The 27,135-nt window shown below is 40.5% G+C and overlaps 1 protein-coding gene across 2 annotated transcripts in view; it reads left to right on the top strand.

Moving 5' to 3' along the window:
- CDH20 (cadherin 20) overlaps positions 1-27,135 on the top strand; it is a 334,567-nt gene that overhangs the window by 117,783 nt on the left and 189,649 nt on the right. For both annotated transcript variants that reach the window (XM_075270928.1, XM_075270927.1), the window contains exon 3: positions 6,430-6,456. The gene's annotated coding sequence lies outside the window, so the exon portion shown is untranslated. The remainder of the gene's footprint in view (positions 1-6,429; positions 6,457-27,135) is intronic.

Here is a 27,135-nt window from a genome sequence, read left to right as displayed (position 1 = left end):
TGTTGTGCCCGCCTTGTATTAGAGATGAACGCTCTGAAAGCTGTTGTGCCCGGGATACCCGCTTACCAGTTTTTGGAGTGTCTCTGCTGACATAAGTTGGGCACAACATATCGGGCACTAAAATGGCGAATCTCTGGAAAAATTTCATTTTTAACTTCTCATTATCAGCTGTGATTTCATTTCTGGAAACTAAATAAATGCAACACTCAAGGGTGAAAAATGCTCACTACACCACTTGATAAATCCCATGAGTGGGCTAGTGTCCAAAATGGGGTGACGTGTCTGCGGATTCCACTTTATTGGCAATTCAGGGGCTTTGCAAAAGTGGCATGGTGTCCTAAAACCAAACTGTGCTCCAAAAACCAAAATAGCGCTCCTTCCCTTCTGTGCCCGGCTGTGCCCAAACAGCCATTTATACCCACATATGGCATTAAGTCCGTTATCCGGGGTACACCAGTGTCATACATGTGGGCACACACCGCTATTTGGGTACCCAGCAGGACGCAGATGTGAAGGAGCGATATGTGCTTTTGGAGTGCAGATTTATATTCTTTGTTTTTGGACACCACGTCACATTTGCAGAGGCTCTAAAATTGTCCCTACAAAATGGGGTCACTTCTTGGTGAATTCCAGTTTACTGTCACCTGTGTAGTTTCTAAAATGGGGTCACTTTTGAGGGGTTTCCATTGTATTGATACTTTAGGGGCTCAGCTAATGCGACATGGCACCTGAGAACTATTCCAGCCACATCTGCTTTCTAAAAGCCAAATAGCGCTCTTTCCATTCTGAGCCCCACCGTATACCCATACAGCAGATTATGGCCACATATGGGGTATTGCCGTGTTAAGAAGAAATTGTGTAACAAACTCTGGGGGGCTTTTAATTCTTCAGCTACTTGCAAAATTAAAAATATGGCGCTAAATGGACGATTAATTGGAAAAAAAAGTAATTTTTCATTTTTACGTCCCATTGTTAATAAAATCTGTGAATCAGCTGTGAGGCCAAAATGCTCACCAAACCCCTAGATAAATTCTATGAGGGGTGTAGTTTCCAAAATGGGGTCACTTTTAGGGGGTTTCCACTTTATTGGTACACTAGGGGCTCTGCAAATGCGACATGGCACCTGAAAAATATTCCAGCAAAATCTGCCCTTCAAAAGCCAAATAGCGCTCTTTCCATTCTGAGCCCCGCCATGTTCCCATACAGTAGATTATGGCCACATATGGGGCATTTCTGTGTTCAGGAGAAATTGTGTAACGAACTTTAGGGAGCTTTTTTTCCTTTATCCTCTTGTGAAAATGAAAAATTTGGGGCTAAATTGACAGTTTGTTGGAAAAAAAGTAAATTTTCATTTTCATGTCCCAATGTTAATAAAATCTGTGAAACAGCTGTAGGGTCAAAATGCTCACTCTACCCTTTGATATGTTCTGTGGGGGGTGTAGTTTCCAAAATGGGGTCACTTTTAGGGGGTTTCTACTGTATTGGTTCTCTAGGGGCTCTGCAAATGTGACATGGCACCTAAAAATTATTCCAGCAAAATCTGCCATCCAAAAGCAAAATAGCGCTCCTTCCATTCTGAGCCCCGCCATGTTCCCATACAGCTGAATATGGCCACATATGGGGTATTGCCGTGTTCAGGATAAATTGTTTAACAAACTTTGGGGGGCTTTTACTCCTTTAACCCCTTGTGAAAATGAAAACTTTGGGGATAAAGTAACATTTTAGTAATTTTTCTTTTACACATTCCAATGTTAGTAAAATCTGTGAAACAACTGTACGGTCTAAATGCTCACTATATCCCTTGATGAATTCCGTGAGGGGTGTAGATTCTAAAAATGGGGTCACTTTTGGGGGGTTTCCATTGTTTTGGTACGCTAAGGGCTCTGCAAATGTGACATGGTGCCTGAAAATTATTCCAGCAAAATATGCTGTTCAAACACCCAGTGTCACTCCTTCCCTTTCGTGCACTGCCGTGTGCCCAAAAATCAGTTTACACCCACATGTGGGGGATTTCTGTGCACGGGAGAAATTGCATAACAAAGTGCCAGATGCATTTTCTCCTTTAACCCTTTGTTAATGTGTTAATTTTAGGTCTAAATGAATGTATTAGTGAAAAAAAATGAAATGTCTAAATTTGACCTCCATATTATTTTTATTCTTATGAAATGCTTAAAGGGTTAACAAACATCCCAAATGCTGTTTTGAATAATTTGAGGGGTGTAGTTTTGAAAATGGGGTGATTTATGGGGGTTTCTATTATATAGGCCTTTATAATTCCTTTCAGAACTGAAGTGTTCCCTAAAAAATTAGTTTGAGGAATTTTCTTGTAAATCTGGAAAATCGCTGTTACACTTGTAAGCCTTGTAACATCCAAAATGAATTAAAAGACGATCAAAAGATGATGCCGATATAAAGCAGAGATATGGGAGATAATATTTATTCATGTATTTGGATGGTATGACTATCTGCCTGAAAAGCAGAGAATTTCACATTTTGAAAATTGCAATTTTTTCCAAATTTCCATCAAATTTGCTAGTTTTTTTTATAAATAAATACAAAAATATTGATTAGTATTTACCACTAACATGAAGTATAATGTGTTACGAAAAAACAATCTCAAAATCACTTGTGTAAGTTAAAGCGTCTCAAAGTTATTGCCATTTAAAGTGACACATGTCAGTTTTGAAAAAAGAGGCCCGGTCCTTAATGTACTTCTGGGCCTGGTCCTTAACCGGTTAATGTTGTTGTTTTATAGATGTCTCTGTTCTATTGCTTTATTTTGACATCGTAATGTATTCTGTTCTTCCACATTTGCTTAATAAAGCCTTTTTGAATTAAAAAAGAAAATTTCACAGCAACATATCGATGGTGGAGTGACAATTTTCAGAATTTCAAGAAAAACTTCTGTCATACTATCAGTGTGAATAGCCTGGCAGCTGAATAAGAGTGACAAAGATTTTCCACCTTTCACTACCAAACTGTAAATATTTCCTGTAGGACATATATCAAATTCATGATATCGCTAAGGGCTAGTTCACACGTAAATTACGTATGGCTTATTTTGGCACCGGAAAAAAAAACGCTTCCTAATTAGGAAGCGTTTTTTGGACCTTGGCCTTGGGCGGTTTTCCCATCCTTAAAGAGAATGGGCCACAAAAAATGCGTTGCGTTTTTTTACCGCCCCTTTTTTGTAAAAAAAACGTGTGGTAAAAAACACACATTTTGCACTTCCCATTCACTTCTCGCAAAGGTCATGTTGCTTCTTTTTTCGCCTAGCATTAAAAAAAGGCTAGCAAAAAAAAAAAAAACTAGCCCTCTACATAGACTAACATTGTATGGAGGAGGATTATGACGTGGATTCCGCTGTCAAAACCCTCCTCCATGTCCCCGTGTGAACTAGCCTTAATGCTGTAGTTGTTCCTGATGCTGGCACATTTGGTAACCTGAGCCTCCTAAAAGAGTCTCAAAATCAATACAGTTCCCTCAAGAGCTTCCAATAGAGGATTTTTAATAAAAACCTCATTGCTCCTGAGCTTTGCTGCATGCAGTACACACTGACCACCTTGTGCTACTCAAACAGATACTTCAGCATGTGCCACCATGGCACATAATGTGCACTACATCTTACAACCATGAAATGAGGGAGGGGTAGTGGAAGTAATGGCTTGCCCTGGCGAATATGGGGATGGTAAATGGTGAGGAGAAAATGCAGCAGAGAGATGGGTCCCACTTGGTGTTGAGAGTGGCCTTGCACTCACGGGGTGGTGTGAATTCTAGTACCATGGCAGTACCTGACTTTGCTGTGTCTCTGGATGGTGACTGCTACCACTCAAAATATTGACCCAGTGAGATATGAAAGTTGTGTATTGTCCCTGCTCATAATTGCTGCACTATGTATTGACTGTGGCATGCCTTTTTCCCCTCATGGATATATCCAAGGATCGTACACATGGTAATTCCAAGAAGGAACAGCTTTTCTAGAGAAATAAGGGTAGCTAGGAATTCACCATTGAGACAGTGTGTGCATGCCACCATTTGACGAAATGCAATAGAACCCAGAAAGCGGCACAGCAGTGACTGCACCACCAATTACTTGGCTAGATGTGAGTTGCCTGGGAAAGTATTGCTATTTCCTGGACATACAATCCCTGATAGATGACTGACATTGGCAAGGAGGAGGAGAAGCTGCTGCCACAAGTGGTATCTCTATCTCCTCTACATAAAAAAAAAATACTGTTTGTTCTCATACAACTCATCAAGAAGAGGAAGACTTTGGCTACAAGAAATATTTCTCTCAACAGATGCCACATGACAACTTGATAATAGGATCTGTATCAGTGAAGATGAAGAAGACATGGTTGACAGTGCAGAAAGGCAGGGTGCTAAATTATGTGTTACAAAAGCAGAGGAGGAGGAACAAACAGAATCATGACTCTGTTTTACTGCTCTCAAAAAGTTTACCTTTATACTCAAGAAGTACAACAACCCTGAAGCTAATGATGGGACTGCCAAGGCCAAAAGTAGTGTCGCTTTTATATTGTTAGTATCACTACTTGCAGTTGTGGATGGCATAACAGTAGTATACGCGTTTCTCCCTCATCCTTTAGCATGTCTCCTACACTTGTTTCTACCAGTGATTTTAGTCACTTATATATTAATGATTGGCAAAAAATTCTGACCTTGCAACTACCTATTTTGTTTTGTTTTTCACAAAAAATTCTATTTAGAACAAAATTAGCAAAGAAATGAGATTTAGCCTTGAAAGTGTAACCTGACCAGTGTTAGACTATAACACACTGCTTAGGTCACCTTGGATTTTTGCAGGGATAAATAATGATTGTTTGTCTGTATTTGTTAACAAAAACGATATTAAAAAAAAAAAAAATACTTAACAAGAAGATGGGATTTAGCACTAAAAAGTAATCCTGGTCAGTGAGTGTTATACTATAACACACTGAGAGAGTCAGCTTGTTGTTTTTTTTTTTAATAATAATAATGGCATTTGTTATGCTTTAGTTAACAAAAACATTAAGAAACACTAAAATGACATTTTGCACTATACTCTCTACAACATACTAGTTTTTTTGACAATAGTATTTTTTATGTGTTGGTTAAAGAATCAGTAAAACAATGTAAGTAACTTTGTGGACAGTCACAGATCACCGTGCAGTAAGATACACTAAGGGCCCCTTCACAAGGCGTAAGCACTCGGCTGATTCCGAGCCATACACGCGAGCACTTCTAAACACTTCCCATTCACTTCAATGAATGGCTTTACGCTCGCTCCCATTGAAGTAACTTCTCCACCTCCAACTTGTGCTTTACTGAGAGATAGTCAGGTGATGCCAGAAGCCTCCCAGGAGACCACGTGGTCCTTCTTCTCCTCTGTATTTTTATTGTGCATTAAATGTTATTTTGGCCATTTTAGTTCACCTGAGACGAATTGCAAGTTTTTTGTGTTTTTTTTTGTTACCAATCAGTTCGCTCATTTCTACTCATGTGTCAAGATTCTGCCACACAGTGGCTCAGTGGTTAGCATTGCAGTCGTGCAGTGCTGGAATCTTCGGTTCGAGTCCTGCCAAAGGCAAAAAAAATATGCAAGGAGTTGTATGTTCTCCCTGTATTTTTGTGGATTTCCATCCCATACTCCCAAAAAAATGTACATTGTGAGCCTTATGTGGGTCTCACAATCTACATAAAAAAAAAAAAGATTCTGTCATCATGGAACTTAATTAATGAGCAGCTTAATTCTACAGACAAATAGACGGCATGTAATTCCATAGACAGCATGTAATAGCATATTTTAGCACTTTCTTTGACAACTGCAGGGAGGAAGTAAAGAACTGAATGAATTCATTCCCACTGCTTTCCCTATAGTGAGCTGTATAGGGCATGCTGGCTCCATGAATGAAGCCCTTGCACCATATATGCTTAAACCATCTATTTTTAAATTGTAGATTTACACATTGAAGTGTGAATAATTTAGTTTTAAATTAGATTACTTGAGGTATAATTCAATGTATCTGTTTTTAAATACTTTTAAATGCTTTATGTTTAGTCCAGTTCTAATACACTACCGTGAAATAAATCTGGTTGAACAGAGCTCTCAAGACCCCCTTTAAAAAGTGATGTGGACGACAATAAATACAATGGCACGAAGCCGTTAATACATAATTCATCTAGATTTTTTTTGCTTGGCTTGATAACATCTTCTCAACTTCAACATTTCTGGAAAAAATTGCATCACATTTCCCAATAGACTGTAATAGTTTCTAGAGCACACTAGTTTATATGGAATATGGCTCATAGGGAATAATGTTTTGTTTTTCATTAGACTTTTAGAATAATTCAGGCAGCCTCATGATTGACAATAACGTTCACTTAATTTTTCTCTTGTACGCTAATTTCTCATTTCTTTTCTACTCTTAGGAGCTGATTAGATGTTTCATAAGGAAGGTAAGATTGCAAATTAAAATCTGACTTAAAGTGGATCTATAATTATTGCTGTAAAACTTCATACATGTTCAATCAAACTGTATATTATCTTCCTATTTTCCAGTGCAAATAATACTTGACCATTGTGATAGTCTAGCATATAATGCAAAGTAAAATGTTCAATTCTATGATAGTTTTGGCTTTTATGCTTTGATAAAACACTAAATTAAAGAACTTATCTAGTATTGAATCCCCAAAACAAGTGAATTAAACTTTACATGAAAAATGTGGAATTTATCAATCCAGAATTTTGACATCTAAAAGTCACAAAATAGCATTTTTGCTACTTTTTTTTATTCGCAAAAAAAAAAAGAAAAATTGCAACTTAACTGCATTTTACAGCACTCACTTCACTTTTGAAAAAGTGGATGTGAAAGTGAACACAGGTAGCCTGTCTAGTTTTCTGTACTCCACTAAGTAGGTGGTGTAGAAAGTGATATGACATCTCAGGATAGAAGTGTCAGTCTCATCAATGAAATTTATCAAACGTGTCAGGATGCTCTATCCGGCTGCTGCACTTTTAATGTTACCATGCCAACCTGGTAAATTTTTGCAGTTTTAGAGGCTTTCTGGCATGGTCCAGTTAGCAGATGGGGAGGCCTATATAAGACCCCACCCTCCTGACACTAGTGCCTACTAACTTAGTTTACTTTTTAGTTTAGCTCTCCATCATGTCTGTGAATACCTATTTGCTTACTGACCTCTGGTTTACTCCCTGGGTTGTCTTTTTGCCTCCTGATTCTGCTTTGATGTTTCTTGGTGGATTTGTGGCCCTTGGTTTGTTTCCCGGATATTGTTTTCCTCTTCTTTTTCTGTTCATTAGTCCTCTCCTGGTTTTGACCCTGCTGGTATGACTTCTCTTGTCTGCAAGTCACTGTATAAGTTTTAGTGGATTTTGTTTTGTTTTCTGTGGCAGTGCATTTATTATTAGTGCGTCTAGCTGGTGACAATTCAGTTTCCCAGATTCAGCGCAAGTTCAACTGTACTTGTGGTGAGCTCTGGTGAAGGCGTCTGGGGGTCTGTCTTGGTTCACAGAAGTGTGCTAGTTTTAGCTAGCTTGCTGTTATCAGCCAATCTCTTGTTATTGTTTTTATTGTGACCTTCCATCTATAATCTAACAAACATATTGTACAACCTTTGATGAATTATGACAATGTAGATTCTAACAAAATGTAAATGTCCCTAACGAGAATTCTCCCCCATTGAGTAAAATCATGTATTTGGGAACTGTTAATAATAAAATAACTCTAAGTTGAAGTTTTGCTATATCTTTTTTAATAATTTAAACCAGATACTGATGCATATTGGTTTTTTTTTTCCAACCTACTTTAATTTTATAGTGGCAGATTTTCTGTACAATTTTTTTTGGGAAACTGTCTTGCCTGGGATGCTATGGACAGCATTCAGAGAAATACTTGACCGCAGCCACAAGGACCATAAGAATTCTTATGGGGTAGTTCTCTATAACAACTTTAGTCTAATGTGTCTCTCCACCATATATATATACCATATTAGTGCAAATTGTCAAAATCTAAGGAGACACCCTTAAAAGTTTAGACTCAGTATCAAAGAACAGTTGCTGGTATACAAGTAGTTAATTCAGAGATATTTCAGTTTCATGGCAGTATCCTGTGCATGTTACATAGTACAGATGTGTAACTCTTTACATGTCCTATGGGTGTGGATATCTTCATTAGAGATAAGCGAACACTAAAATGTCCGAGGTTCGAAATCCGATTCGAACAGCCACACACTGTTCGACTGTTCGAATGGATTTCGAACCCCATTATAGTCTATGGGGGGAAATGCTCGATTCAGGCGTATGCAAAATTCTATAAAATTATACTTACCAAGTCCACGAGTGACGGTCAGGCTGGATTCTCCTTGAAGTCTTCTTCCGGCTGGAATTCACTCTGCCTAGGCATTGGGGCCTAGGTAGAGCCGACTTCGCATGCGTGGTCATGCGCGGACATGTGCAGTTGGCTCTTCCCGGCCCGACGCCTGAGCAGAGCCAACTGCGCATGCTAGGGCATGCCCAGGCATGCGCAGTCGGCTCTGCCTAGGCCGGATGCCTAGGCAGAGTGAATTCCAGCCGGAAGACGCCATGGGGAACGCTGCACGGAGAAGACTTCTAAAGGTAAGAGAAGAACCAGCGTTGATTGGCGGAATGTATAGCGTTCTGCCAATCAACGCTGGTTCTGCATCAAACCTTAAACTTCGAACAGCTAGTAGTGTTCGATCGAGTACGAGTATTTCGAATACCGTAGTATTCGATCGAACACCTACTCAATCGAACACTACTTGCTCATCTCTAATCTTCATATCTGTGCATCACAAGGTAAACTGTTTTTTTTATACAAAAACATGGTTTTGTAACAAAAAATGATATGCTAACTATTCTATTTGTAGCTTTGAATTGCAGCATTTCAAGGTGAATGTCGTGTTAAGATAAATTGGAATCTTTAACTAAATTGGAGATCAGTTGAGTGGTGACACATCCATATGTTGGCGAACTCTTTTTTTATCTTGCTATTCTTTCAAAGACCAAAACATTTTGGGTCTTTAGGGCAGAAAGAAGTCTTACTTTATTGCTACAGTGCAATTCTGTCCCTTATAATATTTTTATTTCAGGCAAGGTCTGTACAAGCCTTGTTTTCTATGTAACAAGTTCATCCTTACAGTCCATTTTGAATTGCATGTAATTTATCATTTAACTTGTATACAGTATCATTTCTGGGTTACTGTTGAGAGAGACAACAAGGGAGTCAAAGAAAGCTGTTACATTTATTAATTGCAGTCATAGGGCTAATTCCATCGGTACCAGCCCCATCACAACATCATACCTAGAGAGTTATTCAACTGTATCTATATGACCAAATTAGAGTAGAAAGTTTTAGACAAGTAATATTAATAATATTTCAGGAAATTATATTTGTTAGGTTTGTTCTACTCTAGCTACAAATTAGTCTAGCTATAATTCAGGCTTTAGTCTTCTCAAAGGGTCTGAACAGCTCTAAGACAGGTAAGATTAGTAGTACATGTTCAGTTTTTATATACTCAGTCATTACATAATCCCAGGAGACAGAAAGCTAAGTAGCGATAGGTATTTCAACTTCTGCAGAAACTTATAGGATTGCTCTTAGCATTAAAAACAGGAACATATTTCACCATGACAGTTATGATGGTGTTTATGATTATAGAGTCAAAGCAAGCATGAGATTTTCATTTCTTGACAATTTGCTTTAACTAACTGGTTATTATTGACCAGTTGATGCTTAAAAGAAGTTTGCTAGAAGCAATGTAAAATAGAAGTACCTTAACAGCAGCTTCTTTGCTTTGGTGAAAAATAATTCTTTCTACTTTCTTTACTTGATGGTACTGTGCCCTTATAGTTTTTTTTTTTAATCCTAAAAAGTTTTATCTATTATCTAGCCCCAATTAGCTTTAGAAAAGATTACTTCAATCTTGTAGCCCCATCCCACAAAATAATGAAGGGAAAATTACATGTATTTTAATAGCAATGTTTTTGGTTTTTTTTGGCTCAGTATGAATATTTTTCTCTTTCAATAAACAATATACCATATATACTCAAATATAAGCCGAGTTTTTCAGCACAGTTTTTGTGGCATGACGATGCTATTCATTTCGAACTGCAGAAGTACTTATGGTACTTCTGTTATCAGGCCTGGAGCGCAGACCCTGTGCCCCCCCCCCACACCACCACCGCTCTATCACACGCCGGGTGACATGGCCACGTAAGCTCAAGCCCTCACCTGACGTGTATCTGTGTTCTGGGCCTGCTAGCAGAAGTACCGTAAGTACTTCTGCAGTTTGAAATGAACAGCATCGCCAAGTTTCTGCAGTTGCTGGTTATACGCTAAACTGTCAGGTGGGCTGTCCCATGTTGGAGAAGACAGGCCAAGACCACTCACCTGGCAGTAGTAAGCTTAATTTGCATATTGAGAGCCAAAACTAATTGTATTGATTGTTCAGGAAAGGTGGAAGCTAGAAAACATCCTAGTCTATATCAGACTTTCTAAGAACACACCCCTTTGGCAAGTGGAAAAAAAGAAACAGTAGTGATAGGTGATATTTTGTTTATTTTTTAAAATATTATATTGAACATTTATTTCCATCCCTGAAGTGAGTCTTTCATACAAATCACAGTCATGTTATGGGGAATGAAAAAGGGAAGGTGTGAGAGAGAGGGGTAAGGATAAGGACCTCCGCATTAAGATATCTTGTGGTTGCAATGTATTGACCATCTATGTAACTGCCTGAGTAATTCCTTGGGCGTTAACATTATGTATTGAATTCATGGAGGTCAAGTTGTGTGAGGATTCCAAGAGACAGGGAACAATCCAGCAGAAGTTAGGCCTGATATCCGTCTGATAGGCTGCAGAGATATTAGCTACTTCCATATCTAAAAGTGGATGGATTCCGATAGTGCTTTCAAAAGAACAGGGGTGAGAAGGTGGAAGAGGTTAGGACGTCTTTGTGGGAGGGCAAACATAATACCAATAAGAATCATGAGCAGTTCCATTTATGTTTTGAATCAGGGTTGAACATCATTGCCTATTAAATGAAGTGTGTTCATTTTGTAAATGACACTTTTGGTAGGTTGTGAAGGTTGTGGCGCTATATATGTCATGACTGGAGATGAGCGAACAGTAAAATGCTCGAGGTTCGATATTCGTTTCGAGTAGCCCCTCAATATTCAACTACTCGAATCGAATATCGAACCCTATTATAGTCTATGGGGGGAAATCCTCGTTTTAGGGGTAGGCAACATTCGATCAAATTATACTTACCAAGTCCACGAGTGAGGGTCGGGCTGGATCCTCCGAAAAGTCTTCTCCTTGCAGCGTCCCCGCGGCATCTTCCGGCTCTGAATTCACTCTGCCAGACATCGGGGCTGGGCAGAGCCAACTGCGCATGCCCGCACTACAAGCGGACATGCGCAGTCAGCTCTGCCCAGGCCCGATGCCTGGCAGAGTGAATTCAGAGCCAGAAGACGCCGCGGGGAAGCTGCACGGAGAAGACTTCTAAAGGTAGGAGAAGAACCAGCGTTGATTGGCCAACTGTATAGTATTCGGCCAATCAATGCTGGTTCTGCATCGAACTTTTACATTCGAATAGCGAGTGGTACTCGATCGAGTGCGAGTATTTAGAATACCGTAGTATTCGATCGAATACCTACTCGATCGAGTACTACTCGCTCATCTCTAGTCAGGACCCTTAACAGTAGTCCCACATACACTGCAATACAAACAACAACCACTTTTTGGCTGCATAGACATATATAGGATAAATACCTCATGATAGAGTATCACGAAACCATGTCTTTTTAGTTGTTTTTTGGTTTTGTTTTTTAAAAGTTATACATCTTGCACAATATGTCTTGGGATCTATTGATCCAAGTGAAATGTCGACTTCTACTAAATAAAATTTAAAATGCATAGGCAGTTTGGCATACAGTACAAAGATTTTCCCACAATTTCAAGCAGAAACTAAAATGGTGATTGGTATGCTGAATATTATGGAAATCTCAGCTTTGAGAATGGAATTGATGTCTAATAACATGATTATGGTATTCAATCAATTTTCTGCATCTTACCTGCTACCTCAAGTATGAATTGTTTAAAACATGAAACTATGTATGAAATGAAACCTATTTTGGAAACCAAACGACTTATATTTTAACACTGGAAAGAATTCATCTTTCTGTATACTCTATTTTACAAACTCTGGCTTCCTTTCAGGTTTGCACATAAAATTTGGTTTAAAATCTGCTATTAAAGCTTTTTTGAAAGGAATGTCCCAGTCCACATGGTCAAATGCCCTCCTGGCATAAATTGTAATAATAATGCTATTCTTCAGCAGCCTCCTGATGATTTTGGAAATAGATTAGAATAGATACTACTTTCTTTACATCTCTTTTTTTACAACACAAATTGAGGTTGATATTTGTAGGCCAATTATATCAAGCTGTACAAGAATTTGATATTTATTTTTCTTCTGTGGATTTTCAATTTCTCAGAGTAACAATATATTGCAGTAAAGAAAACTTAATGATTTTTTTCTTCTATTTTGCTAACAAATCACAACATTTTAGTGGCCATAAGACTATGTAACATTAAACAGGATTGTCGGTACATATTACTGATAACATATGCTTAGGATAGATCATCAATGTGTAATTGGAGGGGGGGGGGGGGTTGACACCCCGAACCTCCACTGAACAGCTGTTCAAAGTGGCAGAGCAGCTGAGGTGAACCCCACTTCTTGTTCATAGATGAGGTGATGTTTCATCGGCCATATGGATTGTTTGCGGGTCCGTACCATTCAAATTAATGAAACCATGTTGCAATACTAAGTACAGTCACCATGCAATGTACAGTGTTGTCCAAAAGTATTGGCACCACTACAGTTCTGTCAGATAATACTCATTTTCTTCCAGAAAATGATTGCAATCACAAATTCTTTGGTATTATTATCTTCATTTAATTTGTTTTCAATGGAAAACCACAAAAAGAATTGTCAAAAAGCCAAATTGGATATAATTTCACAGCAAACATAAAAAGGGGGTGGGTAAAAGTATTGTCACTGTTTGAAAAATCATGTGATGCTTCTCTAATTTGCTTCTCTAATAATTAACAGCACCTGTTACTTACCTGAGGCACCTAACAGGTGGTGTCAATAACTAAATCAAACTTGCAGCCACTTGAAATGGATTAAAGTTGAATTCAACCTCTGTCCTGTGTCCTTGTGTGTACCACATTGAGCATGGAGGAAAGAAAGAAGACCAAAGAACTGTCTGAGGACTTGAGAAGCAAAATTCTGAGGAAGCATGACCAATCTCAAGGCTACAAGTCCATTTCCAAAGACCTGAATGTTCCTGTGTCTACCATGCGTGTCATCAAGAAGTTTAAAGCCCATGACACTGTGGCTAACCTCCCTAGATGTGGATCGAAAAGAAAAATTGACGAGAGATTTCAACGCAAGATTGTGCGGATGGTGGATAAAGAACCTCAACTAACATCCAAACAAGTTCAAGTTGCCCTGCAGTCCGAGGGTACAACAGTGTCAACCCGTACTATCCGTCGGCGTCTGAATGAAAAGGGACTGTATGGTAGGTTACCCAGGAAGACCCCATTTCTTACCCAGAGACATAAAAAGCCAGCCTGGAGTTTGCCAAAACTTACCTGAGAAAGCCAAAAACGTTTTGAAAGAATGTTCTCTGGTCAGATGAGACAAAAGTAGAGCTTTTTTGGGAAAAGGCATCAACATAGAGTTTACAGGAAAAAAAAAGAGGCCTTCAAAGAAAAGTAGACGGTCCCTACAGTCAAACATGGTGGAGGTTCCCTGATGTTTTGGGGTTGCTTTGCTGCCTCTGGCACTGGACTGCTTGACCGTGTGCATGGCATTATGAAGTCTGAAGACTACCAACAAATTTTGCAGCATAATGTAGGGCCCAGTTTGAGAAAGCTGGGTCTCCCTCAGAGGTCATGGGTCTTCCAGCAGGACAATGACCCAAAACACACTTCAAAAAGCACTGGTTTGAGAGAAAGCACTGCAGACTTCTAAAGTGGCCAACAAAGAGTCCAGACCTGAATCCCATAGATCACCTGTGGAGAGATCTCAAAATGGTAGTTTGGAGAAGGCAACCTTCAAATCTCAGGGACCTGGAGCAGTTTGCCAAAGAAGAATGGTCTAAAATTCCAGCAGAGCATTGTAAGAAACTCATTGATGGTTACCAGAAGCAGTTGTTCGCAGTTATTTTGTCTAAAGGTTGTGCTACCAAGTATTAGGCGGAGTGCTCGTATGCAGGACCCTCACTCTTACTGTTGGATATGTTTTGGGGTTGTTGTTTTTTTTTGCCAAATTGTATTGTCAAATACTGACAAAAAGAGAAAAAATAGAAAATGTATCTTTGTTTAGGATTCTGTAGGACTTCAATGTAACCCATTATCATCAAGTACTGTTCCAGTTACCTAAATAAATGTAAAGAGGACACATTTGCCAAATTATTGCACATTTTGTGAATGAAATGCACTTGTCTTCACCTTGATTAAAAATCCTTTTATTTTCCCAAGTAAAGTTCTAGCTTTAGGGCTTTCTTTAATTATTTTACTTTCTCACTAGCGGTAAGATGGTTTTCATTAACCTTCATCTACTTATACTTGGGTGTGTAATTTTCCGAGCAGTACAGACTGAGCTACTTCCCAGAACATGAAGCTATTATATTGATGAGCATTATTCAGTCCTTAGTATTCCAACAGTCTGTCCATAGTCATTGCTGTTTAACAGGGTTAAGGTTCTATAATCTTCATATAAATTCCAGGTACAGTTCCAAGCTCACATTAGCTGTGAAAGAGGAATATAGCACAAACATATTGTTGCCAGCATTGGTTGCTTCTCTGATACTTTTATGTATATATTATTTTAACATATGTATATGAGGAATGCTCATTCTAAGTATATGTACACTTGTTTAATTGAAACCTGTAATTCACAATTCTATAAATTCTTATCTGATGTTTCTCATACAACAAGGCTGCTTGTTATTTTGCATTTATGACAGTTACAGTATGTGTTTATTTATTACACTTACTTGTATAGCGCATCATATTCCCCAGCACAGACATTGTCAATCACCAACCCATATAGGGCTCACAATCTATATTCTCTATCAATTTGTCTTTGTAGTGTGGGAGGAAACCCATGCAAACACGGGGAGAACTAACAAACTCCTTGCAGATGTTGTATTTGGCAGGATTCGAACCCAGGACACCAGTGGTGCAAGAATGCAGTGCTAACCACTGAGCCACCATATGTTCTTTAGCCTTGAGCTGTATATCAGTGATGCAGTGCTTAGTGTATAACCCAGTGGGACAGATTTCTGAAAAGTGTTAAAAGAAAAACCTTCTTAGTTGAGCATAGCAACCAATTACAGAATAGCTTTCATTTTTCAAAAGCACTATTAGAAAAGAAAGCAATGCTATGATTGGTTGCTATCAGCAGCTAAGTTGGCTTTTCTTTAGGACTTTTCAGAAATCTGCCATTTTGTGTTTAAGACCATGACTGTTTGGATTTAGAGCCATGTTTTACAGATTCTAAATATGGCGTCTATAGCCTGATATGGACTCATATTGTATCTTCATATGTTTCCAATCTTATACAAAGATATTTTCTATCCATGACCAATAACGTTCTGCAGCACATGGTGTTTCTACTAAAGTCCTATTCGATGCTACAAAAAGTGCCTACTGGTATGTTGTATGTCTCTTTGGACCCTCAGAGTATAATTAGCGAAGGGGGCAGGGAGGTAATCAAACATAAAGACAGTGTTACTGACCTGTACTGGGCTCTGGCGCGCCTCCCCGTGCTGCTTCGGCCTACTAAGATGGCATCAGATGGTCACATAGATCACATAGCATAATAACATATACGTCATCCAACCTCATCACATGGATCACGTAGCATAATGACCTATACATCATCTCTCCTCAAGTCTGATGATTTGCTCCCAGGAACTTTTTGCTTTAGAATTCCATCATATTATTATACATGTACTATGTATGTATATGCATGTATATGTACTATGTATTATTATACATGTACATATACATGTACATTATTATACATGTACATGTACATGTAGATATGTATAATCCTATGTTTGTTTCCATTTAGTTTATTTTTGTTTAGAATTATTGTAGTACTTTTGTGCATATCCTGTTTTTATATATAAATATTCCAATATCCTAGACTGGTTTATCTATAATGTTTTTAATTAGTTTTAATTATTTTTGACAATAAAATAAGTTTGTTTTTTTCATTAAAAATGTATTTTGGTTAAACGTCTCTGCTGTATGTATGAATATTTTTCTTTGCACTGTTTCACTAAGGTCCACAGGTTGCAATGAGACTCCATTGATAATCTTTCGATGCAATCTTCATATTGCGTATCAAATGTTGCTAAGTAGACCTGGCCTAATAAGAAATCTAGACTTATTTATAGAGGTCAGTATGACATCTTGAAAGACGCCAATTTGAGTCTTTTTGACTCATTTTTGTTTCTCTGCATTACATCTAGATATGTGATTCACATTAAAAAAAACATCAAAACTGTAAACAGCTGCTCAAGAAAAGATTTCTGTATTTCTGCAATAGAACGACTGATTGTCACGGAAAAATCTGAAACACATTGATTATTTTTGTATGTTACTGTGAGAGCATTACTCACTGAATAATACAAATCTTTAGTTTCATACATTCGGGGGGAAAAAGTGTTTTATACACATTTTGTTAGTAAATACAGTTTTGTAGTTAAATATTTAATTTTGCCAAATTTTATGAACCTTGTGACTTGAATGCTAGTGTTAACATATCTTGTTAAAATATATCTGTGAGGAGCATCTGTTTTTAGACAGGTTATATAAGATGATACCGATACTATTTAAGCCCAAAGGCAGAGTTACATGCACAGAACCTGTATGTCAGCATACAGAGGTCACATAGCTTCCTGCTTCCTAGTACAGGGCCTAAAATATCTGAGCACATTTAGGTTCTGATGGTACAATGTGACAAATTCATACAGTTATTGACATAAAACATTACATTTGTATTGCACTGAGCAGAGTCTTTAACAATGTTGCAGAAGAATAGAGAAACTAAACATAACTAAACAGGTATTATACACATGTGGACAAAATTGTCGGTACCCCTCATTTAATGAAAGAAACACCCACAATGGTTACAGAAATTGATAATAAATTAAAATAAATTAAAATTCTATGAAAATGAACAAATGAAAGTCCAACATTGCTTTCCAACTATACAGGCCTGGACAGAAATGATGGTTCCCTGAACTTAATATTTTGTTGCACAACCTTTTGAGGCAATCATTGTAATCAAACAATTCCTGTAACTGTCAATGAGACTCCTGCACCTCTCAGCAGGTATTTTGGCCCACTCCTCGTAAGAAAATTGCTCTAGTTGTCCTAGGCTTTAAGGCTGCCTTTTCCAGACAGCATGTTTCAGTTTCTTCCAAAGATGCTCAATAGGATTTAGGTCAGGGTTCATAGAAGGCCACTTCAGAATAGTCCAATATTTTCCTCTTAGCCATTCTTGGGTGTTTTTAGCTGTGTGTTTTGAGTCATTATCCTGTTGCAAGACCCATAACCTATGAATGAGACCAAGCTTTCTCACACTGGGCAGCACATTTCTCTCTAGAATCCCTTGGTAGTCCTGAGATTTCATTACACCCTGAACAGATTCAAGACACCCTGTGCCAGGAGCAGCAAGGCAGCCCCAGAACATAACAGAGCCTTCTCCATGTTTCACAGTAGGGACAGTGTTCTTTTCAAGATATGCTTCATTTTTCCTTTTGTGAACATAGAGCTGATGTGCCTTGACAAAAAGTTTGAATTTTGTCTCATCTGTGCATAGGAAATTCTCCCAGAAGCTTTGTGGTTTGTCAACAATTTTTATTCATTATTATTTTGTCAGATTCAAGTTATTTCTGTGACCATTGTGGGTTTTTCTTTCATTAAACAAGGGGTACCAACAACTTTGTCTATGTGTGTATATTTCAGTATATGAAAATATTAATTAAAAAGTGGCAGAATATGGCAATGAAAATAAAAGACGCCAACTGAATTTTTTCTCATTCTCATACCATGTACAGTATAAAAATATTTAAATTCTTCCATTAAAAGACAAACAAAAATGAAAAAAATGGAAAATGGCTGCAGCAAGTTGTGTTCCACCACGATAGTTAAATCCTGTTCACTCTTTTTGTATTATACATGGTTCAGGACCACTGATGTAAAACTTCACCAATGGTGAATATGGTTAATGGTTTAAGCATATTATGGATCCATACAGCACCATGACACAGAGATAATCTCCATTAGTAGCAATACTTTCAAGGGACGATAAGGTGTTTTGGTGTTAGCTGGGAATGGCTCTATAGGTGGATACAAAATATTGCTGCCAATGGATTCTTCATGAAACCAGCCTTAATTTGCAAAACACAGCAGGTCCAGTGGTGGAGAAGACAATATCTATGTGATCTGCTCTTCATTCACCCTTACCTTCTGCTTTGTTCCCTTTCTATTTGCTTGGGCCATTTCCAACTCATTGGACCATGACACAATTTTATATCCTCATAAACTCACTGAGACATAATCAAAACTCTTAGAGTATGATTTTTATAATACCAGGTACTGATGTCATTTTAATATGCTCAATGCCTTATCATAATAATAATAACAACAACTTATTATTATCATCAACTTTAGAAACCTATCTTCGAGATTTAATACTTTATAGATATGCATCAAATTACCCATGATCCCCTTCATGATCCCCTTTATGATTAGCATCAAATCTGTAGTAGCAAGGCCCAGAGGAAACTACTGTATGCATTTTTCATGTGACCTTATTAAAAATATGTTACACTATCTAACAGTGATACATAGCACCAGCTGCTGAAGCAAAACTGTCATAAATACCTTTATCCAAGGTTTGAGTTTTCGGCACTCCATCTCTTCAATGTCATGGGAAACATTTAGATTTATTTTCAGCACTAAACTACACATCTGTCTATGTAGATGGTATGCAAAGTGGAGCAGAAATGGAAGGAATTAAATTACCAGTAAAATGTCTCAGATACATAGAGTGTTGTACATAGTGTGTCAGAAAAAGTAATATACAAACTGCTACATAATAGTGAGTTGGCGAGCATTAATAATGTAACTGACATGTATAAAAGTTCTTGGCATTACACTGGATAATCCAGTTTATTGGAAATTATGTTAGCTCTAGAAATGCAGATACAGCAGTCTTTCACTTGATAAGAAGATAGAGTGATATTATACAACAAAAGTCATGGAAGTCACTGAAAAAGTCAAGTTAGAAAGTGTTACAACTATTTATTTAACAGTAATTCTACACTTTGCTATATCTGTATTAAACTATGGATAGGATATAATGACATCTGATATAATTATACAATTGGGTATTGTTTGACTAGAATAGTAATATAATCTGACAACCCAAGCATTCCTCTAGTTATCTTGGTCGCCCTTCTCAGTCCTCTCTCTGGATCAGTTATGTACTGCTTGTGTACTGTCAGTCATAATTGCACCCAATAGTCTATGCGTGGCCATCCTGTGATTTGTATAAAGATACTGACCTCCAATTTTGTTACGAACTCCAATTTGTCTTGAAACTAATTCAGCATAATAACAAAATATTCTAACATTATTAAAGAGACAGGCACGCATGATAGTTATGTCCGCACAGAACATGCGAACAGGAAAGTACTTCACAATCTACTTTTCTGTCTGCATGTTCCTTGCGGAGATCTCGTGGCAAGCACACAGACCCCATTATGATCTATGGGGTCCGTGTTCTTTCACTGCACACCGCTTGCAAATACGTTCGGTAGTCCGTTCGGGGGGTGTTACGGATTACTGATGCCTTAGAATGAATCAATACTTTGTTCTAGAATTTTCACAATAATAGAATTTGGATTTTGATTCAGAGACTTAGTGTAGTATTACAACTTCTTCATACAAAAACAATACTTCATGTAGCAATTCTGCAGCTGCGTGTTTCCATTCAAATCAATGGAAAGGTATTTCTAGGTGCTTGTTGAGAACATTTGAATGTGTGTTAACTCACTCAAATGTGCTCGCTATATTGTCTTGTACACAAAGTATAAGTGTTACCATTATGTGATGTAGTACCAATTTTCCTTGGTGTTAATGTTATGTATATGATGGGGTTACTTAGTGTGAATGCCAGGCTCTTTGAGGTTTAAAATTGATAGAACCATGTTCCTCACATTATAGTAAGTGACTTTATGAAGTACCTTATATTCATAACAAATAACGTTGGTCTAATGTGTTCGGTATGTGATGAAGTTAAATACTATTTTTTGTGAGGCACCTGGAGTTTCCATCATTGCTGGCTGGTCAGGCTGCAAAATATAGTGCCCTATTTATTTCAGGAGGTCACTGTATAATTTGCCTAGGCTGCAAATAGTTGTACAGTCAGGTACACAAGGCATATATTCCTGACTAGTCCTGCCTTATACTGCTTGTCCCTATAACATTTCCCTTTCAAGTAGTAAGTTCCTCCCATTGCTTGTGAGATCATTGGTGGCAGTGGAGAAAGTAAAAAGGAGTGTCCTTCCTACTTCCATATATCTGCAGACAAGAAGAGGAAACTCTACATCCTACTGGGAGAAGAAGAGGCCACTGTGGAGATCGCTGCCCAATACGTGTCCAGCTGTCACCAAATAAGAGGAAGATGAGACTCCACGGACTGTTATACCCCAAACCACAACACCCCCCCCCACACACACACACACACACACTGTACTAGCTTTGGCAATGCCAAATATCCATTCGGACGTGCCAATAAAGCCTATTTGATTTGATTTGATCTGTGATGTGATCGGCAGCGGACTAATTCATAACCAGTGATAGTTTAGGCTTAGGTGCTTGCAATGGTTCTGGCCAGTGGTGCTGGACAGTGGTATGCCTTGTTCTCTGGACCACAGGAGCAAATGTTAACTGCAGATCCCACCATCCCTTTCACTACAGTAGAGAGTCTGTACTAAATCATTTGTTCCTGCACAGTATCGAATCAGCACTCATATAACAGTGGCAGAACCATTGCTTTTATGTTTTGAACACAATTGCCCTACAAACTAAAAGAAACAACAATTATTGCAATGATCTTCTTTTTTAATAATTTGTGAATTGCCATTCAGCACGTTGTATTTAATATATATTATATACAGTATATACTATATGTATAATATATACTACAAATATATATACTATGTAAAGTATGTAAACTATATATATATATATATATATATATATATATATGTATATGTATTAGTACAAAATATTACAATATTGTAAAATTAAATTAAAACAGCCTCTATATGAATAATAATGAAATATTAAGAATTATCTGTTATTACGCATTAAATATTGTTTCATTTCGTACAATATGAAGAAAAGTGAAGCATAGCTGTTCTGTGACTACACCGAATTCTATTGTGAAGTAGCTAAAAGAAAGAATGACAGAGAGAGTTTAAAAATGGCTTTTGAAAATAGTCTTTGTTTGGAACTTTTTCGTTCCAAAATGGCCTACTACGGGGTTGAAAAAAGCTGAATCTATTTTTAATGTTTTTAAGACTGTTCATTGAATACTTGTAAAGGCTGAGTTTTGAGTAGAGATGAGCGAACACTAAAATGTTCGAGGTTCGAAATTCGATTCGAACAGCCGCTCAATGTTCGTGTGTTCGAATGGGTTTCGAACCCCATTATAGTCTATGGGGAACAGATACTCGTTAAGGGGGAAACCCAAATCCGTGTCTGGAGGGTCACCAAGTCCACTATGACACCCCAGGAAATGATGCCAACACCTCTGGAATGACACTGGGACAGCAGGGGAAGCATGTCTGGGGGCATCTAACACACCAAAGACCCTCTATTACCCCAACATCACAGCCTAACAACTACACACTTTACACACTCAATACCACCTCTCTGACAGTAGGAAAACACCTTGAAACATGTGTATTTGGCACTTGCAGTGAGGAGAGCTTGTCACCAGCAGTGAATTTGGCCCTTGTAGTAAGTTGAGGTTGGCACCAACATTTGTTTTGAAAATCAGGGTGGATTGAGCCTCTAACCAGCAGAGTTTGGGCAAATTCATGGTGGAGGGAGCCTCTAAACACCCCAGTTTGGGCAAATTCATGGTGGAGGGAGCCTCTAAAAACCCCAGTTTGGACCAATTCATGGTGGAGGGAGCCTCTAACCAGCCCAGTTTGGGCAAATTCATGGTGGAGGGAGCCTCTAAAAAACCCAGTTTGGACCAATTCATGGTGGAGGGAGCCTCTAACCAGCCCAGTTTGGGCAAATTCATGGTGGAGGGAGCCTCTAACCAGCCCAGTTTGGGCAAATTCATGGTGGAGGGAGCCTCTAAAAAACCCAGTTTGGACCAATTCATGGTGGAGGGAGCCTCTAACCAGCCCAGTTTGGGCAAATTCATGGTGGAGGGAGCCTCTAACCAGCCCAGTTTGGACCAATTAATGGTGGAGGGAGCCTCTAACCAGCCCAGTTTGGACCAATTAATGGTGGAGGGAGCCTCTAACCAGCCCAGTTTGGACCAAGTAATGGTGGAGGGAGCCTCTAACCAGCCCAGTTTGGACCAATTAATGGTGGAGGGAGCCTCTAACCACCCCAGTTTGGACCAATTCATGGTGGAGGGAGCCTCTAAACAGCCAAGTTTGGACCAATTCATGGTGGAGGGAGCCTCTAAAAACCCCAGTTTGGACCAATTCATGGTGGAGGGAGCCTCTAACCAGCCCAGTTTGGGCAAATTCATGGTGGAGGGAGCCTCTAAACAGCCCAGTTTGGGCAAATTCATGGTGGAGGGAGCCTCTAACCAGCCCAGTTTGGACCAATTAATGGTGGAGGGAGCCGCTAAACAGCCCAGTTTGGGCAAATTCATGGTGGAGGGAGCCTCTAAACAGCCCAGTTTGGACCAATTCATGGTGGAGGGAGCCTCTAAAAAACCCAGTTTGGACCAATTCATGGTGGAGGGAGCCTCTAAACAGCCCAGTTTGGGCAAATTCATGGTGGAGGGAGCCTCTAAACAGCCCAGTTTGGGCAAATTCATGGTGGAGGGAGCCTCTAACCAGCCCAGTTTGGACCAATTAATGGTGGAGGGAGCCTCTAAACAGCCAAGTTTTGGGAAATTCATGGTGGAGGGAGCCTCTAACCAGCCCAGTTTGGACCAATTCATGGTGGAGGGAGCCTCTAAACAGCCCAGTTTGGGCAAATTCATGGTGGAGGGAGCCTCTAAAAAACCCAGTTTGGACCAATTAATGGTGGAGGGAGCCGCTAAACAGCCCAGTTTGGGCAAATTCATGGTGGAGGGAGCCTCTAAACAGCCCAGTTTGGACCAATTCATGGTGGAGGGAGCCTCTAAAAAACCCAGTTTGGACCAATTCATGGTGGAGGGAGCCTCTAAACAGCCCAGTTTGGGCAAATTCATGGTGGAGGGAGCCTCTAACCAGCCCAGTTTGGACCAATTAATGGTGGAGGGAGCCTCTAAACAGCCAAGTTTTGGGAAATTCATGGTGGAGGGAGCCTCTAACCAGCCCAGTTTGGACCAATTCATGGTGGAGGGAGCCTCTAAACAGCCCAGTTTGGGCAAATTCATGGTGGAGGGAGCCTCTAAAAAACCCAGTTTGGACCAATTCATGGTGGAGGGAGCCTCTAACCAGCCCAGTTTGGACCAATTAATGGTGGAGGGAGCCTCTAAAAACCCCAGTTTGGACCAATTCATGGTGGAGGGAGCCTCTAACCAGCCCAGTTTGGGCAAATTCATGGTGGAGGGAGCCTCTAAACAGCCCAGTTTGGGCAAATTCATGGTGGAGGGAGCCTCTAACCAGCCCAGTTTGGACCAATTAATGGTGGAGGGAGCCGCTAAACAGCCCAGTTTGGACCAATTCATGGTGGAGGGAGCCTCTAAAAACCCCAGTTTGGACCAATTCATGGTGGAGGGAGCCTCTAAAAAACCCAGTTTGGACCAATTCATGGTGAAGGGAGCCTCTAACCAGCCCAGTTTGGACCAATTAATGGTGGAGGGAGCCTCTAAACAGCCAAGTTTGGACCAATTCATGGTGGAGGGAGCCTCTAAAAACCCCAGTTTGGACCAATTCATGGTGGAGGGAGCCTCTAACCAGCCCAGTTTGGACCAATTAATGGTGGAGGGAGCCTCTAACCAGCCCAGTTTGGACCAATTAATGGTGGAGGGAGCCTCTAAACAGCCAAGTTTGGACCAATTCATGGTGGAGGGAGCCTCTAAAAACCCCAGTTTGGACCAATTCATGGTGGAGGGAGCCTCTAACCAGCCCAGTTTGGGCAAATTCATGGTGGAGGGAGCCTCTAAACAGCCCAGTTTGGGCAAATTCATGGTGGAGGGAGCCTCTAACCAGCCCAGTTTGGACCAATTAATGGTGGAGGGAGCCGCTAAACAGCCCAGTTTGGACCAATTCATGGTGGAGGGAGCCTCTAAAAACCCCAGTTTGGACCAATTCATGGTGGAGGGAGCCTCTAAAAAACCCAGTTTGGACCAATTCATGGTGAAGGGAGCCTCTAACCAGCCCAGTTTGGACCAATTAATGGTGGAGGGAGCCTCTAAAAACCCCAGTTTGGACCAATTCATGGTGGAGGGAGCCTCTAACCAGCCCAGTTTGGGCAAATTCATGGTGGAGGGAGCCTCTAAACAGCCCAGTTTGGGCAAATTCATGGTGGAGGGAGCCTCTAACCAGCCCAGTTTGGACCAATTAATGGTGGAGGGAGCCGCTAAACAGCCCAGTTTGGGCAAATTCATGGTGGAGGGAGCCTCTAAAAAACCCAGTTTGGACCAATTCATGGTGGAGGGAGCCTCTAACCAGCCCAGTTTGGACCAATTAATGGTGGAGGGAGCCGCTAAACAGCCCAGTTTGGGCAAATTCATGGTGGAGGGAGCCTCTAAACAGCCCAGTTTGGACCAATTCATGGTGGAGGGAGCCTCTAAAAAACCCAGTTTGGACCAATTCATGGTGGAGGGAGCCTCTAAACAGCCCAGTTTGGGCAAATTCATGGTGGAGGGAGCCTCTAACCAGCCCAGTTTGGACCAATTAATGGTGGAGGGAGCCTCTAAACAGCCAAGTTTTGGGAAATTCATGGTGGAGGGAGCCTCTAACCAGCCCAGTTTGGACCAATTCATGGTGGAGGGAGCCTCTAAACAGCCCAGTTTGGGCAAATTCATGGTGGAGGGAGCCTCTAAAAAACCCAGTTTGGACCAATTCATGGTGGAGGGAGCCTCTAACCAGCCCAGTTTGGACCAATTAATGGTGGAGGGAGCCTCTAAACAGCCAAGTTTGGACCAATTCATGGTGGAGGGAGCCTCTAAAAACCCCAGTTTGGACCAATTCATGGTGGAGGGAGCCTCTAACCAGCCCAGTTTGGGCAAATTCATGGTGGAGGGAGCCTCTAAACAGCCCAGTTTGGGCAAATTCATGGTGGAGGGAGCCTCTAACCAGCCCAGTTTGGACCTATTAATGGTGGAGGGAGCCGCTAAACAGCCCAGTTTGGACCAATTCATGGTGGAGGGAGCCTCTAAAAACCCCAGTTTGGACCAATTCATGGTGGAGGGAGCCTCTAAAAAACCCAGTTTGGACCAATTCATGGTGGAGGGAGCCTCTAACCAGCCCAGTTTGGACCAATTAATGGTGGAGGGAGCCTCTAAACAGCCAAGTTTGGACCAATTCATGGTGGAGGGAGCCTCTAAAAACCCCAGTTTGGACCAATTCATGGTGGAGGGAGCCTCTAACCAGCCCAGTTTGGGCAAATTCATGGTGGAGGGAGCCTCTAAACAGCCCAGTTTGGGCAAATTCATGGTGGAGGGAGCCTCTAACCAGCCCAGTTTGGACCAATTAATGGTGGAGGGAGCCGCTAAACAGCCCAGTTTGGGCAAATTCATGGTGGAGGGAGCCTCTAAACAGCCCAGTTTGGACCAATTCATGGTGGAGGGAGCCTCTAAAAAACCCAGTTTGGACCAATTCATGGTGGAGGGAGCCTCTAAACAGCCCAGTTTGGGCAAATTCATGGTGGAGGGAGCCTCTAACCAGCCCAGTTTGGACCAATTAATGGTGGAGGGAGCCTCTAAACAGCCCAGTTTGGACCAATTCATGGTGGAGGGAGCCTCTAAACAGCCCAGTTTGGGCAAATTCATGGTGGAGGGAGCCTCTAAAAAACCCAGTTTGGACCAATTCATGGTGGAGGGAGCCTCTAACCAGCCCAGTTTGGGCAAATTCATGGTGGAGGGAGCCTCTAACCAGCCCAGTTTGGGCAAATTCATGGTGGAGGGAGCCTCTAACCAGCCCAGTTTGGACCAATTAATGGTGGAGGGAGCCGCTAAACAGCCCAGTTTGGACCAATTCATGGTGGAGGGAGCCTCTAAAAACCCCAGTTTGGACCAATTCATGGTGGAGGGAGCCTCTAAAAAACCCAGTTTGGACCAATTCATGGTGGAGGGAGCCTCTAACCAGCCCAGTTTGGGCAAATTCATGGTGGAGGGAGCCTCTAACCAGCAGAGTTGTGGGAAAGCAGGGTGGAGGGAGCCTCTAACCAGCAGAGTTGGTGGAAATCAGGGTGGAGGGAGCCTCTAACCAGCAGAGTTGGGGGAAATCATGTTGGAGGGCGCCTAGTATTAGCAGAATTGTGCAACGCTTATGGTGGATGAGTATGAGGATGCGGAGGAATTGGAGAGGTTGAGTACAGACATGGAGTTTCATGTTGGGGTGCTTTACACAGGTGGGCACAAAAATGAAGGCTCTATCCAGTGGTGGTTCATTTTTATCAAAGTGAGCCGGTCGGCACTCTCAGCTGACAGACGGGTGCGCTTGTCAGTGATGATGCCACCGGCTGCACTGAACACCCTCTCAGATAGGACGCTGGCGGCAGGACAGGACAGCACCTCCAAGGCATATAGGGCAAGTTCAAGCCACAGGTCCAACTTCGACACCCAATACGTGTAGGGCGCAGAGGG

The sequence above is a fragment of the Leptodactylus fuscus genome, chromosome 4, assembly GCF_031893055.1.
Source record: "Leptodactylus fuscus isolate aLepFus1 chromosome 4, aLepFus1.hap2, whole genome shotgun sequence".
NCBI lineage: Eukaryota > Metazoa > Chordata > Amphibia > Anura > Leptodactylidae > Leptodactylus > Leptodactylus fuscus.
The sequence above is the reverse complement of the archived record's forward strand: the minus strand, read 5'-3'. Positions and strand labels throughout refer to the sequence as shown.